The following is a 19,663-nucleotide window of genomic DNA, read 5'->3' as shown; positions in this document are numbered from 1 at the left end:
ACAAACCATAATAAAAGCTTTCTTAAAATTCACCTTTAAATCTAATGACAACATATACTCAGGAACAGCGTCCAGGCACCCCTGAAGGCCATTGGCTGTCAGAGCTATCAGAACTGTGTCGTCAGCATAAGACAGCAGAGGTACCTGTTTACCTTCTATTTTCGGAAAATCCAAATGTAGATTTAGCAGAAACTGTTCAAGACCATTGGTGTATACCAAAAGCAGAAAAGGAGCCAATATGCAGCCTTGTCGTACACCCTCTGTTTATGCAGTGGGCTTGGTCTTTTCTCCCCCTGGCCTGTAACGGATAACTACAGAGGTGGAAGCATGTAGCCTACGTAGGAGGGTGACGAGTTGTTCCTCAAAGCTCAGATCTTCCATTAATGACCACAGCTTCCCCCGGCACACCCTGTCAAAGGCGCTAGATAAGTCCATGAAGGCCAAGTGAATCGATGCCCCCCTGGCCTTCATGTGCTTACCCATGATCATGGACAGATTGAGACACTGCTCAGTTGTTCCCATTCCCTTCCTAAACCTGTATTGGGTATATGATATTAGGCCGGAAGTATTAGCCCATGACTCTAAACGTGCAAGGATTACCCTTCCCATCACCTTGCACATAGCATCTATTAGAGAGATCGGCCGACAGCATGTTGGATCATTTTCTATTTCCCTTTTTAAAAATTGGCACCACCGCTGCTTTTTCCCAAGATAGTGGGATTTGGCCCACTATGACTGCTCTAAAAACATTTAGGAACAAGGGGCCCCATATCACTGCAAGGGTGCCCATCTGGCCCTGGGGCTTTGGAATCAATACTCTTTCGCAGGGCCTCCTACACTTCTCCTAAAGACAGGGATGCACTTAGCTGCTGAGCAGATTCGGGATTAAAACATATATCTGTCTGATAATATTGGGTGATAATATCCTTTGGGTTAAAAATATTAGAATAATGAGACTCCCAGGCTGTCCCCATTATGTTAGTTTCCACGCTCCTAGTTTTGTTTGTAGCACTTACCAGAAGCTCCTGAAATACCTTAGGGCACTTGCTTTTTCTAAATCATCCCAGGCCTGGCGTCTCAGTTCATCCTTACTACATTCTATTATCTTCCTATAGTCTGGCTTCTTTTATCAAAGCCCTATCATGGGGAACTACACCCAATGCTTTCTTTAGAGCGTTATTTGCCACTGAGCACCCTGTTAAACCGCTTGAATTCGGGACAGTTATGTTTTCTCAACAGGTTTTTAGCCACATCTTTACAGATGGTTTCAAAGCTGTGTAAGGTGGAGTCTAAGGGGGGGCTAGATAAGTTAGACAGGTCATCACTTGAGTTAGGTTTGTCCTGATAATGTTCTCCTCAAAATTGGCGTGGTCAATGATACTCCACTTTAACCTTACCCCTTCATTACAGTTATATTTTATTGGCCATTTCTCAGCCCTCCCCTTCTGGGCCGTAACTCTTAAAGAAGCTATTAGAGGATTGTGGTCACTGGCCGGGTTAGGTTCAACCATGAAGCTATCTATAAGGTACGAGTACCTACTAGAGATCAACATAAAGTCAATTGTACTAGTTTTGCCCCCCCCCTTGAAATGTTGGAAGAGATGCCTCCGTGCTGTCAACCAAATTGTTAGCCAGACATAAATCGTTTACTACAATAATTGAATTTAATGCGTCACCTTTGGGGAGTATGTTTAAAGTGGGCTGGCGGTTGTTCATAAAAATCTAGGAGCCCACATACTTTATTACCACTATGCTGACATAAGGTGCAATTAAAGCCTCCCACCCAGATGATACATAACGGGGAGAATTGTAAAGCTATTTTGCCAAATTTTCTTTAAGTGAATTTATAACCCCAGAGCATATTATAGTACCAATTGACTAATAATAAGGTTACATGGATCAGTTTAAAACACACAAAAAGGTGGTACCAAGGAGAGTCAATTACTTTTTCTATTACAAGTGCCTCTTACTGTACCGAGATCATGGTTACCAATCCACTTTTTGCCCTCCCCGACGAGGAAGGTTCAGCAAAGACATTTAGGGAAGAATATCCATCTAAATTAACATCCTTTCTACTCCACATTTCCTGGGTACAGATAATATCAAATGATTTTACATACCAAACCCATACCTCATCTGTTAACTTTGAGGTGATCCCCGCAACATTCCTAGAAAGCAAACAAAGCAAGCAGTTGTTTTGATGAGGGTTTGGCTCTTGCACGGTGTTCCCCTCGGAACTACTAGAACTCTGATCTGGTAAAAAGATGGATGAACTCAGCCGTACTGTACTCTGGCTCGTGCTATATGACTGAGGTAGAGAATATTTTTCATACCCACCAGCCACCCTCAATGAAGGTTCCCTTAGCTTCCCAGTTGTAGCGGGGATATTGACAAAATTATTGAAAGAATCATCTGAATTCTCCTCCAGCAGACCCCCTTTAATGGAGAGTCAATCTAATTCTGCTAAATCGCTTAATGGCGCAAATTGATTTCTATGAATCCAGGGTTGGGGCTAAAGGTGCTGATTTGTCATCGGGCGTCTCTCTTCTTCCATATTATAAGTTACAGGTTTTGGTGGTGAATAGAAAAAACCCAGCAGTAATACAGAAATTGTGTGCTTGTTCACCGATTCATTAGCTGTCATGTCTAATATTGATTTTACCAGGCCTGGGGATCTAAACGTCAGCACAACACAATCCCATGCTAGGTTCTTGTTAGTTGCACCTACCCACCCAATCCTGCGGGCCATCTTGAATTCTGAGAATAAGAGTCTGTTATCAAATCCTGTTTTTATATTTACAAAGTGCAGTGCCTTATTTCTCAAAGAAGATCAGTGTTCCCTCTGGTCAGACAGCAACGGGGGAACATTGGCTAACACAATAATGTAAGGTGTAGTTTGTGGGGGAAGGTGCAAATTAATATCAGTGCCACTTATAATTAAATCATCTATCTGCCGACTCACAAAAGTACTTTGGCTTTGCGGTCTATTATCTGGTTTGGCATATACCTGACCAACCGACTCCAAATTTGGAGAGTCTGTAGCCCCTTCCTCTTTTCGGAATAGACCCTGACTCTGCAATGAGGGCTCACTATCATACAAATGAGCCCTCCTTAGATCTAACCCATCCTGTAACATCACTTTTGGTGGAGGAATCAAGGGCCACGCATCCCCTCCGGCGGCCCCATCCATAGACCTTATTGGCCTATGCATGTGATCTCTTGGTGATGGAGGTGCGCTATTGGTTTTCCCTTCTAAACAAGTTAGCCTATTCTCTATATCAGTCAACTTTTGTAAGATGGTATTTAAATGTACTGATATGAATGCTTCCCATTTGACCCAGAATGACCCCCCTCCCCTATTGGCACAGTCAATGTAGATGCCTCCTCTACTTGAACTGTGCACGAGTTGACTTCTAAACTTGGTTCACTAATTATCTGTTCACGCTCTTCACTCTGTTTAGATGGTTTAATTGCTACCTGTCCCTTTTTTTTCCTTTGCTGCCATACCACACTCCCTCCACCCTTATTCTTAAGTCTCTGGCCTCTCGTTACAACATTTGGCCTAGCCTCATAAATTATCTGAACCGTGCCATTGTTAGGCATGGTTGCTGCTTCATACCGCGAAAGGACCGGAGAGAGATGCCACCAGCAGGGAATTTGCATTGATTACTTCGAGCATCTCTAAATACAGCCTCACATGCAAAAAAGACTCGACTGATTCAGACTGTCTTCCGCCATGATAAAGCTCTAAGAGACACTGACTGCCTGTCAAGTAGATTAGAGACACCCTTTTTCTCAAGCGATTACCAAGATTGGGTGATCTTTAGCAATAGTGTTTGATCCTGAGGAGAACCTCCAATTCATTGATGGGAGGTTCGAAACTCGTCGACCAGTCCTTTTTCCGCCTTTTTTTCAAACAAGTGTGGTTACATAGTTAAGTCATGGTTTCTGCCCTAATTCAAAGAGAAGAATCTTGTTGATTTATTTCATGCAGAAGCATGACTGGTTCAAACATTCACACTGTTTGATGCTTTAATATTGCTTTATCAAGTATTTTCGTCTATGTATGAACGTTTAGTCATTTTATGTTTTGTGTTGTATGTGGTCTCAGTCTTTGTTTAAATGTCATCAAAGTTATTTGTTCTTTTGTATCAATCAGTTGTGTGATGAAATGTGTTTTGCGTGTTTTATTGAAAATGAGATTCACATTCAAATGAAAAAAAATGTGTTCGCTCTGATGTAAATTATATTACAGTTGTCTTTTGATACAGAACCCACCCAGGTGCCTTTGATTTGATTCTGTGCACCTTTGGACATTTATTGTTAAAAAAGAATCATCAGTACTGGCAAATTTTGTTGTTGATTGTTAGGCATTGGGCTTAATGAATGTGACCCACTGTTTTGAGGTTGAAGTTGACAGTCACCCAGACTTCCCTGTGAACCTGAGGTGCAGAAATTAGTTCAGACTGATTTGATATGGGGGTCCAAAGACAGTCTGCCCTCTGGTAACTCTATTCCATGAATGAGGGCAGATTCAGCCCTTAATAAAAACGCATCCAATGTGCCAACTACCCCTTGTCCCACTTTAATTTCACATGATTTACTTAACCTCCTTTCTTTATATCAAAATCAATAAATAAAGTCAGTAGGGTCAATAATGTCAATGACAAAGCACCGCAAGCTCAAACAGTACCTTTTAAGTTTGTGTGCTTATCAAAGGTGGTGTCCGATGTGGAAGCTGAAAATAATGTGACCCTGCCCAGCCTCCTTCGGGCTCTGAGGGGAGCAGACGGGCCTGCCCTTGGCCGGCACGTGTCCCGCGCTGAGGGAGCCATGTGCCTATTTTGAGCACCTCCTGGCGCTGGATGCTGGCTTGAGCGACCTGTGCGCCACTTGGGGTGCTGGGCGTTGTATTCTCTGGTCTCTGCCTTCCTCTCTCGGGACCAGAGAAACCAGCGCTTATCCCCCAATGACTTCAACAGCGATAACGGCGGGAGAACCAACAGGCAACAGCCTCTATTGCAGTGAGCACAATTAGCATGACTAAGTGAGCATCCCGCACTGCTGGAGCCCTGTTCCTCTTTTGAGCACCTCCCGGCGCTGGCTGCTGGCGTGAGCGGCATGCGCTCCACTTGAGGTGCTGCGCATTGTGGTCTCTGCCTTCCTCTCTCGGGACCAGAGAGATCAGCGCTTATCCCCCAATGACACCCGCAGCGGTGGCGGCATGAGAACCACCAGGCAACAGCCTCTATTGCAGTGAGCACAATTACCACGAAGAAGTGAGCATCCCACACTGCAGGAGCCCTATTCCTCTTTTGAGCGCCCCCCGGCTCTGGCTGCTGGCGTGAGCAGCGTGCGCTCCGCTTGGGTTGCTGGTCGTTGTAGTCTCTGGTATCTGCCTTCCTCTCTCTGGACCAGAGAGACCAGCGCTTATCCCCCAATGGCACCCGCAGCGGTGGCGGCGAGAGAACCAACAGGCAACAGCCTCTATTGCAGTGAGCACAATTAGCACGACGAAGTGAGCATCCCACACTGCGGGAGCCGTGTTCCTCTTTTGAGCGCCGTGCGCGCCACTTGGGGTGCTCGGCATTGTAGTCTCTCGTCTCTGCCTTCCTCTCTCAGGACCAGAGAGACCAGCGCTTATCCCCCAAAGACTCTGGCAGCGGTGGCGGCGGGAGAACCAACAGGCAACAGCCTCTATCGCAGTGAGCACAATTAGTATGACAAAGTGAACTACTCATATTCTCTAGTGACATATATTTAACCCAATATATTTTTACGTGGGCCCTATCTGAGTGACACATTTTTTAAATAAAGCGACTAAGTAAATAGAACTGTTTCCAAGGTAGCAAATACGTACGACTTTTTAGTGGAAATTTATTTTATTCAAAGGGTTTATAAGGTATTGCATGACCTCCCCCTAAAAAAGAAACCCTATGATCGCCTTAACCCTGTCTCCTGATGCAAGGTTTCCCTCTAAAAGTATATTTTCTGAATGGAAATCAGGATTTCCCTTAGGATAACAAATTGAGTGCTCTACACGCTTAGGGCCTGATTTCGGGTCTTGTGGTCTTCGACCACCAGACTCGCGGTGGCAGTCCACCGTTGACCGCATTATGACTTTCAAAGTCATTGTGGCTGAGGACCACTGGCTGCGCCAAGGAACAGTTGGTGGTGGCACAGCTGCCCCACAATGTAAGATGCTCAGCAGGACTGGCGCAGTCCCACTGGGCATATTACAAGTTTCGCCAGTGCCAGCCATATCATGGCGAGAGCCCTGCCATGAAAAGGCTGGCGGTGGAGGAACAAAGGAGCCCCTACAGGGCCCCAATGCCCCCCGCCATGGGGATGCATTAAGGGGGCACAACCTGTGCCCCCCTCTCTGTGTTCCACCAAAGTTCCAGAATGGCATGGCATGGCATGGACGTCACCATCCATACCGTGCTGGAAAGTTTTTGCCGTTTCTATTGCAGTGCCTGTTTTTCAGACATAACCATGATGGGAAAGGCAAGGTCGTCCACCATACACGAGTTCAACTCATAATACAGTGGGTGGTCTGTGCACGGAGTTGGCACAGCTGTGCTGGAGGAGAGCTGACGCAGCTGCGCTAACTCGTAATCAGCTCCTTAATTGAGATTTATGGGAGATACGTTTTTGTCACTCAACCCCTGAGTTGTGATTGAAGATTGTTGAGGCACCTTTCAGGATCCTCATTTACTATGATCCCTGTGATTCTCGTTTGACTGCAGCGCTGGTGTACTAACACTAGATCCAAAGGCATTCCGCTCCCATGTCTTTGCTATACGGATCATATGGGTGTATTTACTCAGTGTTGACCAAAGTCTATCTGGTACTTATCCATGGTCAGTCAAAATGACAAGGGTTATCCATGTTTCTGACCATGCATTTGATTTTGGAAGTGCACATACATTTATGATGTGCATAGCCAATTGTTCAATTCTGTTTACGAACATCCATTAAGCAACTTTTAGGCAACAATGAAGCGTGCAAAACAAGTTTTCCAGGTTAATTCTAGAGATGTTTCCGTTTTTTGAGTCATGCAAGTACTTTAGCATTAAATGTGATTATTTGACTTTTTATTTCCATTTTAATTACTAAATGGAACTCTTCTTGGGTAAAATGCGTCCAACGCTGTTTCATTGCTGGGTAAGTATGAAAAGGTATTCCAAATTATTCCAGCACATCTTTCATGCGCGGACAATTAATTTTTCCCTTCACGATCCAACTTAACAAACCCCGCCAATGGAATCAGTTGTATCAGAAGGTAATCAGGCTGATGAATAAATCTATTTCAAGTATTGATAACTAGTCTACCTTGTTAGAGCTGAGTTACAAATCCGTTCATGATCTTGGAATGGAAAGTGAAAGAAATATGCAATTAAAGTACATCCCAAAAGTCTAATATATCTTTAAACAACCCTACAAATGAAATTGCTTCAGATGAATTATTTCATAGTTACACTTTTTTATTAATACTTTCTTCTTTGAAGTGTGCATTGCCAACACTACTCTTTGTATTTCACCCGTGCAAATAAAGTGTGCATTGCCAACAATACTCTTTGTATTTCACACATGCAAATAAAGTTTACTTTATGATTCGTTGTGAAGGACAACACTGAACTAAATGTGACGGTAGCTTTATTAAAGTGTTTTAGCTCTTTCAGAATGCCTCCATTTAGTTTTTAGTATCCAATATCAAACAAACGTGGGGAAATCCGTTAGGTCAGGCCCTGACAAGCCTGCGATGTTACTCGTTTTTTTGCAAACTTATACAATAGATATCAAAAGTGTAAAGGTAATAAAATGTGAACAATATCACGATCTAGTTTGCAAACAGGAGAAAATAGATATTAAAAATGTATGTAATAAAATGTAAACCTACCGCAATCTAAAGGTGGCGTGCAATTTTCAAAATACAATATGTAAAACTAGCTTAAGATTAAATAAAAAAAAGTAAACATGAAATGGTTTGCAGAACTTCGACTACCTGTCCCGGCAGACCCGGAAGCAGAGAACGGCCCGGGACCAGGGTTCAATTCCCGAAGCGGCAGGGTCGTGGACCAGGGTCAGCGGACTCGATAATTCTCGCCTCGGTGCCTACTCTAACCAGGGATCACACTCGGCAACTCTGGGCATTAAGCTTGCCTCATCTCTACAATGGCCCCCCACAGACGCCGGGGATGCCTGGTTTCACCTTGGAGATACCCAGAAGGGACCATCTCACAGGGAAAGCCAGGACCGGTTCCCCAGCGGTCTCCAGTGCCGGGACGCTTACGGGTAGCCGTGCGCTTTACAAGTCCAACACATTTACATTTACATTTTAGCCAGATATGCACATTTGCAAGAGCAAAATGCTGCCTCTCACAGTGAAGAGAGTCAATAGATGAAGAGGGGTTATTATTATTGTAAGTCCTTAGTAAAGTGCTACTTCCTTTGCCCAGGGTCTGTGAATTTAATGCTCCTAGTGGGCCTATAGCATTGGTTGTGCCACCCACTTAAGTTGTGCTTTAAACATGTCTCAGGCCTGCCGTTGCAGCCTGTGTGCAAGCAGTTTTAAACTGTCATTTTGACCTGGGAAAATAAACCTTTTGCCAGGCGCAACCCTTCCTTTTTAATACATATAAGTTGCCCCTCAGGTAGGCCCTGGACAGCCCAGAGGGAAGGGATGCAGTCTATTTAAAACGTTTTGTATGTACTTTTAAGTTTGATAGTGCAAACTCTTACATTCATTTGTCACTACTGCAAGTCCTACCTCTCCTATAGGATAACATTGGAGTTACCTTATTACATTTAATAAGCTGTAATTTCCAAATGAGAAGAGATAATCAATTCATGTTTGTTGTCTTTGGATTTGTAAGAAAAAATTCTCTCTTATGGTGAAGTCAGATTTAAAATTACAATTTTGAAATGCCACTTTTAGAAAGTTGGCATTTTCCTGAATTGGCCCTTTGGTTCCTGCAGCCTGTCTCTGGGTCGCATGACTAGGTGTAGTTGACAGTTGAGCTTTATGTATTACTCCTAGATAGCCACACGTGATAGGCAACGTAGGTGTGCCTCGATGAGCCATCACTGGCAGGATGGAAGGGAGGAGCCAGGCCCATCCCTACCGACACTTGAATAGGCAGTATACTGTCTCCACACAAGGAGCTGCATACCTCCTGTAGTTAGTCTGGAGCCAGGAAGGCAGGGCATCTGTGCACTTCAAAGGCCTGCAGCTAGAAGCTTCTCAATGCTTTAAAGGCACAGCTGGTTGTGTATATATATTGGACCTCAGACACGACCATTTCAGTACACTTCTGGCAGCTAAGATACCGGCATCGTTTGTGTCTGTTTCCGCTGTTTGCGCTAGTGCCTGGGGGTTAGCAGGATACATCCAGTCTGAGTCAATGTGTGCCTGATTTAGAGGCAGCGTCTTTTTTAAATAATCTTTTATACTGTTTTTATTGTGCACCTTCGAGTATTACCTGCATATCTGTGTGCCCGGTCAGAACATCATTCCCGTCCCGTTCCTCCTCGGCGTGTGCCGTTTGTTGCGGAGGGACAAGGAACACCGGAGGAGTTGGTAAAGCTCTGATTGGCCAGCGTTATCTCTCGACCACGCCTCCCTCCACATTTAAAGACCTGTGTGGCGCGGACGTGTGCAGCGGCGCGCCAAAGGCAAGCCCGTCTGCACCAGACCGTTGCCTGTTGCCCAGAACTCTGCCTGAGACCCGCCACATGTTAAGTACAGACAGTGAGGTAAACGGTGCTATAATGTTAACCTATACCAGCGGGGAATTAAAGAGTTGGAATCCAGGTAGAGCGGCTGAGTCACAATCGAGCTCCCAGCCAACACAGTCACCTACATCCTCCGGGGAGCTCTCCCTATGGGAGGCACCTAGATATCCCCCCACATCCATAATAAAGGGCAGAACAGAGACCATATCGCTAACAAGCGCGCCAACTTTACCAGTTAGGAATGACCCCGTAGAAGGTGCGAATATCACTGCACTCTACCTTAATGCTCGTTCCATACCCAAGCATGCCACGGAGGTATGGAGCCTACTCGAAGCAGACAAACCGGAGCTCTGCTTCCTTACAGAAACCTGGCTCCATAGTCTGACGGCTCCCGACATAGTGGCTGCCTTTCCCTCGGAATACTTTGTCACAAGGCTGGACAGGGTAAGGAAAATGGAGGGTGGCTTAGCAATAGCAGCCAGAACCCCCATTGAGATCAAGCTACTAGAATCTCTGTCCAGTCCCACACTCGAAATCATGATTGTGAACATACAGCTCTCCCTTGTGGATGGCTGGCGAGGTGCGCTAGTGTACAGGCCCCCGGGCGCCAAAACAGGTTTTGTTAACCAACTGTTAGAAATAATAGTCACCCATGGCCTGACTACGGAGAATTTTATTCTATTAGGCAATTTTAACTACCATGCAGAGCTTCCCCTAGATCCAGAGACATGCCTCGTAATAAGGACTATGGAAAGCTTGGGACTGTCTCAGCGAGTCAGAGGCCCCACTCATTGTGCGGGCCACACCCTTGATTTAATCTTTACTAGTTCACCTAAACTAAGCACTGCTGACCCCCTCCCAATGATCTGGACGGATCATTATCTTTTAAAGTTTAATCTCCCGAACAAGACCCCGGCTATTCCTGCGAGGGGCACAAAAGTGCGGATCTGCCCATGGCGTAAACTTACCCCGGAAGCATTTCTGGCTCATTTTAAGTATGTACACAATCTGGCTCTTCCATTAGAGCAAAGGGTAGATAATTTGGAGTCCTCCATTTTACAAGCTTTAGATCATTTCATTCCGGAAACTACCCTCAAAGCCAAATTGGTGGCCTCTCCATGGTTTACCACCAATCTTAAGACAGATAAATTGGCTAGTAGAGCTGCAGAGCGTAACTGGCGGAAAACTAAAACGGAGGAGAATAGAGCCAAATATAAGTTACTTCATTCAGGCTAGATGAAAAATATAAAATTGGCAAAGAAGGAGTATCTAACTCAGCGGATAAAAACCTCAGCAAATTCAAGTAGGGAACTATATAAAATATTGAAGGAATTTACGTCCCCTCGCGCTGAACAATCCTTGTTCAGCCCCTCCCAAAAATGGGTTGAGTCAATGGCAGAATTTTTTGAGAATAAAATTAATTTAATATATTCTGCTTTTCTCACTTCAGATCCTGACCAACCGATCCCAGATAGTAGCCCGGTGACGTCGCCATCCGCGACGATCGGTAGCCAAGATCTCCACCTGACGAAATTCACGCCGATCACGGTCAAGGAGACTCTTGAAGGTCTTAGCAGAATAAAGTCAGGTTCCCCTATGGACCCTTTCCCGCCACGACATTGCATGAAAATCATGCCCTTGCTAGCCGAGTCCCTTACGGCCATCTTTAATGCCTCTCTGGAGCAAGCTGAGGTCCCTTCTAAGTGGAAGCATGCCCAAGTAAAGCCTATCCTGAAGAAGCCATCTGATGATCCTGCTCTGCCTTCCCATTATCGGCCAATATCATTATTGCCTTTTTTTGGTAAGGTGTTGGAACTTCTTGTGAACAACCGGCTGACGGCTTACATAGAAGCCAGTGGAGCTGTTGACCCCTCCCAGTCTGGCTTTCGGGCCGCGCACAGCACAGAGACGGCTGTAGTGGAGATTGTGGATAACATCAGACTCGCGGTGGATAGGGGCGACTCAGCTGTACTCATCCTCCTAGACCTCTCCGCAGCATTTGACACCATCTCCCACGGCATTTTGAAACATCGGCTGTGGGAGATTGGTGTCCGAGGAGGGGCACTGGGTTGGATTGAGGATTATCTTACTGGCCGCCTCACCACCGTTCGAGTCGACTCTCTGGTTGCCCGCAGCCGCCCAGTCACGGTGGGTGTGCCTCAAGGCTCGATTCTGAGCCCGCTGCTCTTTAATCTGTACTTGACACCTCTGGCTAAAATAATCAAATCTTTTGGCTTTGGAACGGTGTCATATGCAGACGACACGCAGCTGCTGATCACATGCGGCGTAGATCCCGCCGATACTTGCGTACGTTTAAAAAAAGTTATGGTTGAGATCAGCAGCTGGATGCGGGTGAATAAACTCCAACTCAATGCGGGCAAGACTGAAATCATTTTGTTCTGAAAAGCAGAGAGATGCTGGACGCAAGAGTGGTGGCCGGCTGAATTGGGAGCTTGCCTGGCCCCCAAGATGGTAGTCCGCAACCTTGGAATTATAATGGACAGTGCCCTGTCCATGAAAAATCATGTAGCCAAGGTGACGGGCACCTGCTACGGTATAATGCGCGGCCTCAGAAAAATCTTCAAATGGCTTCCGCTGGAAGCCAGGAAGCCGTTGGTTCGGGGCCTGATCATCAGCCATCTTGATTATGGTAATGCCATGTACCACGGCCTGAATGAGGATCTGTTGGCAAAACTACAAACTTTGCAGAATACTGCGGCCAGATTAGTGCTGGACCTGCCGCCTAGAACGGCTTCCACACCATGTTTGAAAAAACTACACTGGCTCCCCATACGGCAAAGAAGTCAATTTAAGATCTTATGCCTGACCCACAACTCATTGTACAACAAGGGGCCCTGGTATCTTTAAAAAAACCTCAACTGGTATGTCCCCAAGAGGTCCTTAAGATCTAGCCACAAGTCCTTACTAACGCAACCCCGCGTGCGAACCTCTAGGTATGGACAGCGCTCCTTTTTATATCTTGCACAGGCGCTTTGGAATAAGCTGCCTCCTCACCTTCTCTCTATTAATGAGCATCAGCAATTTTGTAAAGCCTTGAAAACATGGCTTTTTCCTTAGCAGGGTTCCCCTGTCCTTTGCTTTGATGCTCGCTCTGTTTTTGTCTTTTCTTAGTCAGTTCTTATGCTGCAAGCGCCTTGAGACCTTGCGGTGACAAGCTGCGCTCTATAAAAACCTATGACATTGACATTGACTTCTGGACCTTTGGACACCCTGCCAGAAAGACTGCTCTGCTTCTGAAAGGGTTGCCACTCTGCTGGACTGCTAACCTGAAGGGACTTACTTTGTTGACCTGCTGCCTGCTGCCCTCTTGCCTGCGTGAGAAGGACTGAACGTGCATCGCTTAAATCCAGAGTGAATCCCAGAGCTAGTTGCCTGGTGGCCTCCCTGATCTAAATGCACCTGAACTCTGCTATTTGTGAGTCTTCCCTCCCAAGTGGTGCCACCCCAGTCCTGGACCCTTGGAAATGGGCTTACGGTGCTCTGCCAATCTCTGTGGATCCAGCAGAACTGAAGCATCTCCTCTACTGCGCAGTGCAAACCCAACCAGGTCAAAACATAAGGGCAAGAATGTACTGTATCTAATAGATATGGCGCATTCCTGTCCTTTTCCCCTGTGCCAGAGCACAATGGGCTGTTGTGCACCAACGCAGGCTCCTTTTCACCATGGTGTAAGGGTGCCTGCATTGCGGGGATGATTATTTTTCTGCAGGAAGGGAAACTTTCCTGCACAAAAAAAATCACAAGAGGCTTTTTCCTCTTTCTATGTGTGCTGCAGAAATAAAGATAATTCTCCTCATTGTGCCTCACTGTTGCCCTCAATGGTGTGTTGTGCTTCGAGTGCCCATGCCACCTGCCCTCCATAGTCTGCTTGCTGCTTCTGCCCTGACCTTTGCTCCCCGCCCTCCGTTTTCGATGTGCAGACCCCTATTGCCTCCCTCCTGCCTTGCTTGGTTCACTGGCATTCCCCTACCCCTCCCTCCTGCCCTTCATGGTCCGTTATGCTATAACTGTCCCTTGTGTCTGTCCACTGTGGTCAGCTTGCTGCGCTTGCCTCTTTCCCCTCTGCTTTCTGGTGTCCATGTGCATAGCCCTGTTTCCTCCCTATTGCTTTCCATGGTCTGTTTGCTGCACTGCGGTCCCGCTTGCCATGTGTGATGTATTGTGCTGCTGCAACTCCTAGCGCCTGCCCTGTAAGGTCAGTCTGGTGCCCTTGCTCATCTCCCGCCTGCCCTCTCTTATCTGAGCCCCTGTCCCTACCCCATTTCTCCTGCCCTCCATGATCCAAGGTACCAAACTTGCCAACATTTTGAACTTGGTAAGAGGTAGATTTTGAAACAATACAGTGGAATTGATTTTCCCCACTGACTTACATTGAAGAATCGGGTCTGTTGGCATATATGGTTGTACTACCACTGCCCCTTACTTCTGCCTCAGTGGTCTTTTATATTGCCACAGCTTCTCTTGCTTGTACTGCATGGTTGGTTTGGTTTGGCCCGTGCCTCCCATTTACCTGCTCTCCATGGTCCGTTCTGCTGCCATGGCCCCTCCCGCCTGCACAGCATGGTCAACTTGTTGCCTTTGCACCCTTCTCCATGCGAAGGTATTATTCCCATAGAAATTATGGTTAGAGCTCTAAACAATTACAGTGAGGACATATTTTCTGAGTTTCTCAAATAGCAACAAATGACTTTTAAATAATTATCTATCTTAGTTTTTTTATCTAGTTGATCACTTGAATATATGTCACATTTAAGGGAAAGGATGTGGCGTTACAGCCAGTGCTGCAGAATTTGTAACTGGGGAACCATGTTTGAGTTACAGCATCAGCTCAACATCTTGTTTTTCTGGGCAAATCACTTAATCTCCTCAAATCTAAAACCAAAAGGAATATTTCCTTATGTAGTGTAACTGATGCTCATGTAAAGCACTCCTATACCTTTGGGTCAAGTCTGCACTATATAAAACTGAACAAAAAACTAAACAATAAAGTGTTTTGTATACTTCTGTCATTGGGCTACACTTGGGTGATATTTGTGCTATATTTGGGTTATTTTTTCTCAGGTGGCCATCATGGGAGTCTTATTTGTTATGAAGCTCCCTAATTTCATCATTTACTGCAGTATCCTCAGTAGAAAATGCTTTCAGTTTTCTACTTTGATTCCATCAAGATGGCGTTCATATGTGCCACACCTTTGGTATAAATTCAGAATGTTAGCACCCTAGTTGCTCCTTAGGACACTCTAGTAAAACTGCTGCTCACAAGGGTGTTAACTGGCAGTCTGCTGCTGGTGTTGGAGGGTATGTTTTCAGTATGCATGTGTTGAAAGTTTATGTTTCAGACTGCATGTCAGAATGTTTTAATGAAATTGAGAAAGATATTTGAGAACTCACTTAATATATGTCTTACTTTTTCTTTCTACAGCACTAACTATAATTTCTATGACAAACTGAATCCCCTCATTTTGTTCCGTTCTAAAATAAATATTTTAAGTTTTACCAGTTTGATTCAATTGAAAGAGTATGACATTTTCCTACAGAATTAAGCACCACAAACAACAAATCCGCCTTGGGCTTCCAAAATAAAAATACATTTTGAAACTTGACACACACAGACATTTTGCCCTGGCAAATGAAAACAGGAGGCCTTGAAACAGGCTTTCCACAAAATAAATCATGTAAAACATGAATATTTAATTCATAGTTTGATTTTAATGTGACTAGTTTAGATAGTTTCCTCACTGTAGAATGGGGTTTTAACTTCATATAGTTGTACTGAACTAACACAAAATTTTTAAATGTAGAATCACAGAAACAACTCATGATTTAGCTTGCTCTGAGAGCTCCAGCTTGTCCTTGGAGATAACTAGTGGAATGCTTCCTCTGGTGTGAAAGAAGGATGCCTCACATAACTTACAGCATGTTATCATATTTAGTTGCTGTAAAATTGTTTCACTGCTTTAGAAAGAATCTAAAATCCCACGCTTTTTAAATGTAGTACCACGCTATGCTTTAATGATTCTTGCTTAAATAATAAGTTCTTTTTCCAGCTTATGTTAGATGTTTAGTTGAAATTAAATGTTTCTTTAAAAGAAGGTTAGTAGATAAAGCTATATTAGATAGGATTCAGAATGTGATGTGGGAATAATTTTGATTGCCCGATGGATAATTTGTGCAGACAGCAGAGAAGTGGAGATGTACTTTTGGAGAATACTGTATTCCAATGGAATGAAGAATGGAGCTCATGCCACATGTTTTGCAACATTTATATTTGATATAAACGCGTTCCTAATTTAGGAGTTGCAGACTAAGACCGATTTAGTGATGGAGACCTTTGCAAACTTTTTCAGAAACAGATTTAGAGACCTGCAGTGGAATAGAGGTTAGACTTTGATGGAGAGCAGAACAGATGCAGATGAAGGCAGATTAAATGCAGGTTGTGTTCCATTCTGACTTTTATTTTAGAAAACCAAGATTTATGCTTTGACTTAACTGTCTCTGCCACGGCTTATTTGCTCAATGCTTTCTTTATCTTTATGGGAGATTCTGCAATTATTCAATATTGATTTAGCTTCATGCTAATCTCACACTTACTGTATTTTGAATTCTTCATGAGTTCCGACTGACAATATGTGCGCCATATTTTCTGCACTTACTTTATTTTTCTATTATCACTTTCCCCGTACAAATTCCCATAGGGGTTTTATACACAACTTCAACCCGAACTGATGAATGAAATTACACTAGATTTGGCAGAAACTTAGCTCTCAGTCCGTAAGCAACCTTTTTGTGAATTGGTGTAAATCTGTTCAGTAGTTTTTCACATATTAACTGAAATCCATATTTGTATAAATAGGAATGTGGATCGTTCAAGGATCCGATAGTCCCTGTGCTTATATCTGATTATCTGCCAACACATCAACCAGGAAGTGTTGACAGCCATTTTGGGATTCGGCTTCAGCCAAGTCCCAAAATTAGTTTTAAAACAGAAAAGAAAAAGGAGCAGGGTATGAATACCCTGACCCTGTAGCCCTGTCCCTGGGTCTCCCTGGGACCTCACCATGGCAGAAAAATATTTTGAAAAACTTTTTTGTTGCGATTTCATGATGGAGTCGCGAATCCGCTGCAAAAATAATTTTAATAGGGCGGTCTCCCGCACTTGTGTTTTTTTTTCAATGTGAGCTGCAACTGCTGCTATCCCGAGGCTGGCAGTTGGTGTCCGAGAAGTTCAGCAAAGAGCCTCTCATTAATTTAAAAACCAAACCCCAGTGAGGTGGTCGCCCCGGGGATCAAACTGCTCTTGGGAAGGGAGTCCACAAGCGTCCCCTCCCCTTTTGTTTAATTAACATTTGCCCCTGAGACCAGGCCTACCTGGGCGCTAGAAAAAGAAAACAAGGACGGAACACCCCCTTCTTATTTTTCAATTATTTTTGCAGTGGATGTGTGACAATGAGTGTGGATTATTGTTACAAATATATTGGACGTTCTTTACTGTGCTATTTATTTCACCAAACAAGTGCTTAGTCAAGCAAACAAATTGTCACTAGTCTGCGTGCAAGTACCTCACGTGCACTACTTGAAAAGTTTAATTTAAGCAAATATTCCAGCTGCATTTGCCAGCAAGGAAATTACTAAACCCCGGCAATGTATGAGAGAAAATAAATGTTATTAATACACATACAGACTTACACTGGCATATAATGGGTAATAATCCCTTATTATACAATAATGCCAAAGGAGGGGTTGGTCCTGTGACATAATTACCCAAAAGTACCCTCAGCGAATGGTTTGTCAACATTAGCAGAACCCTGAGAGTGCACCATGGGATAATATTACTCATATTCAGTAATCACTTTTTGTTTAAGTAAAACACTTGAACGCACCTGAGCTTCTCATTAGTTGAAATCCGTAATATACAGTAATTGTGTAATTTCAGTAAATTCAAGGAATTATGGAAATATTTCTCTGGCTTGTTACCATTCCTGTGAGTTGTGGGTCATAAAATCTCTAGTTTTGTGGGCAGTGATAATATTGAGCAAGCACATACACCTAGGTACGGGTGTGTGTACTAATAAACTCAGAGAACCAGTGCGTTTTGCGAGAGGGGAGGAGTAAAAGACACAGAAAGAGGCATAGAGAATGAAGTAAAAGCGATACCATAGTGAGTATAGTAAGATGGGGTATAAGAAACAGATGAGCACTACTATACTTATGTGCATGTGAGGACGAAACAGTATGGGGGAGTGAGGGATGCAGAGTCAGTCTCCTGAGGTGGAATGTTTTTATCATGTTTACATTGTTTACACCAATTTATGTTCCTCTAGTTGTCTATGTTAACAATTTACACTCACAGATGCTGATATATTTAGGGGCTTCTCTCATGCCTGGCTGCATGATTTCTGCCAAGATTGACCCACATTACTCCTATTTCTAAAGAGAAGCACGAGGCCATGTTTTTGCACGTATGTGTGCAAGCGTGTGTGTATGATTGAGTGCTCAGGCAGAACCCATAAAGTTACAAAACACTTCCATAGCCATAAAAACAACAGCCTTGATTTTTATTACATATATTTAAACAATATTATAAAAAAGTATTGAACTCTGGGACTGATAGATATACTATTCCCACTCCAGTCTGTGCAACAGTAGGTAAAGCATTGGACATCGGAGGGGTTAAATTTGCTATTACCTACTTCAGTCTGTGCAACAGTAGGGAGAGTGTTGGACTTCGGAGGGATTAAATTTACTATTCACATTTCATTCTGTGCAACAGTAGGGAACGTGCTGGATTTCAAAGGAGTTAAATGTACTATTCCCACTACAGTCTGTGGAACAGTAGGGAAAGGATTGGACTCTGGAGGGGTAACATTTACTGTTCCCACTCCATGTATGCGACAGTAGGGAAAACGCTGGACTTCGGAGGAATTCAATACACTATTCACACTTTTTTCTGTGCAATAGTATGGAAAGTGTTGGATTTCGAAGGGGTTAAATTTACAATTGCCACTCCAGTCTGTGCAACAGTAGAGAAAGCTTTGGTCTTCGGAGGGATAACATTTACCGTTCCCACTTCAGTCTGTGCAACAGTAGGGAAAGCGTTTCACTCCAGAAGGGTAAAATGTACTGTTCCCACTCCAGTCTGTGCAACAGCGGGAAAATCGTTGATCTTCGGAGGGGTAACATTTACTATTCTCACTGCCGTCTGTGCAACAGTAAGGAAAGTGTTGAACTCTAGAGGGGTAACATTAACTATTTCCTCTCTAGTCTGTGCAACAGTAGTAAATGTACTTCTCTTCAAACACATAACATATGTGTAACATAGCCCCATTCATTTATAACCAATATGAAACTCTTAATATAAACTTTATTAATTAACCCCCCAAAAATCTAAATATAAAAACGATTCAACAATTATCATTATTAAACAATTGAATAATTAAAACATTTAAAAAGTCATTTATTTATTTATTAATTAGCTTCCCAAACGATACCCCCCAAAACCTAGAAGCCCACACTTAATATATAACATAAATAAGTATAGCACGATTAACATAATAAATAATCAATGAAATATTCATTAATAAATTATTAATCAGCTAGTTAATAATTGACTTTCCCTCTATACCCCTCGAAATCCAGCAGCCTATATCTAATATAGAACTTAAAAAATATTATTAAACAATGTGCATAATTAACAAATAAGGAATGCATTGTTAATTGTTAAATAATTATTTAATTAACATCCCACACTATACCTCTACTCCCCGCCCTATACCCCTACAAACCCTACAGCCTGCACCTAGTATATAACTAAAAATATAATTATTATCCAATATACATAATTAATAACTCAATAATTATTAGCAATTGATAAATAATGAATTATTACTTCACTTCCCTCCGTATA

At 43.6% G+C, this 19,663-nt stretch overlaps 1 protein-coding gene across 2 annotated transcripts in view; it reads left to right on the top strand.

The window, feature by feature from the left end:
* The window catches only part of TTC29 (tetratricopeptide repeat domain 29), a 1,214,048-nt gene that overhangs the window by 395,792 nt on the left and 798,593 nt on the right, over nucleotides 1-19,663 (top strand). The window lies entirely within an intron of this gene.

This window comes from Lissotriton helveticus, chromosome 2_1 (genome assembly GCF_964261635.1).
Source record: "Lissotriton helveticus chromosome 2_1, aLisHel1.1, whole genome shotgun sequence".
Lineage (NCBI taxonomy): Eukaryota > Metazoa > Chordata > Amphibia > Caudata > Salamandridae > Lissotriton > Lissotriton helveticus.
This window is presented reverse-complemented; position numbering and strand designations above follow the sequence as displayed.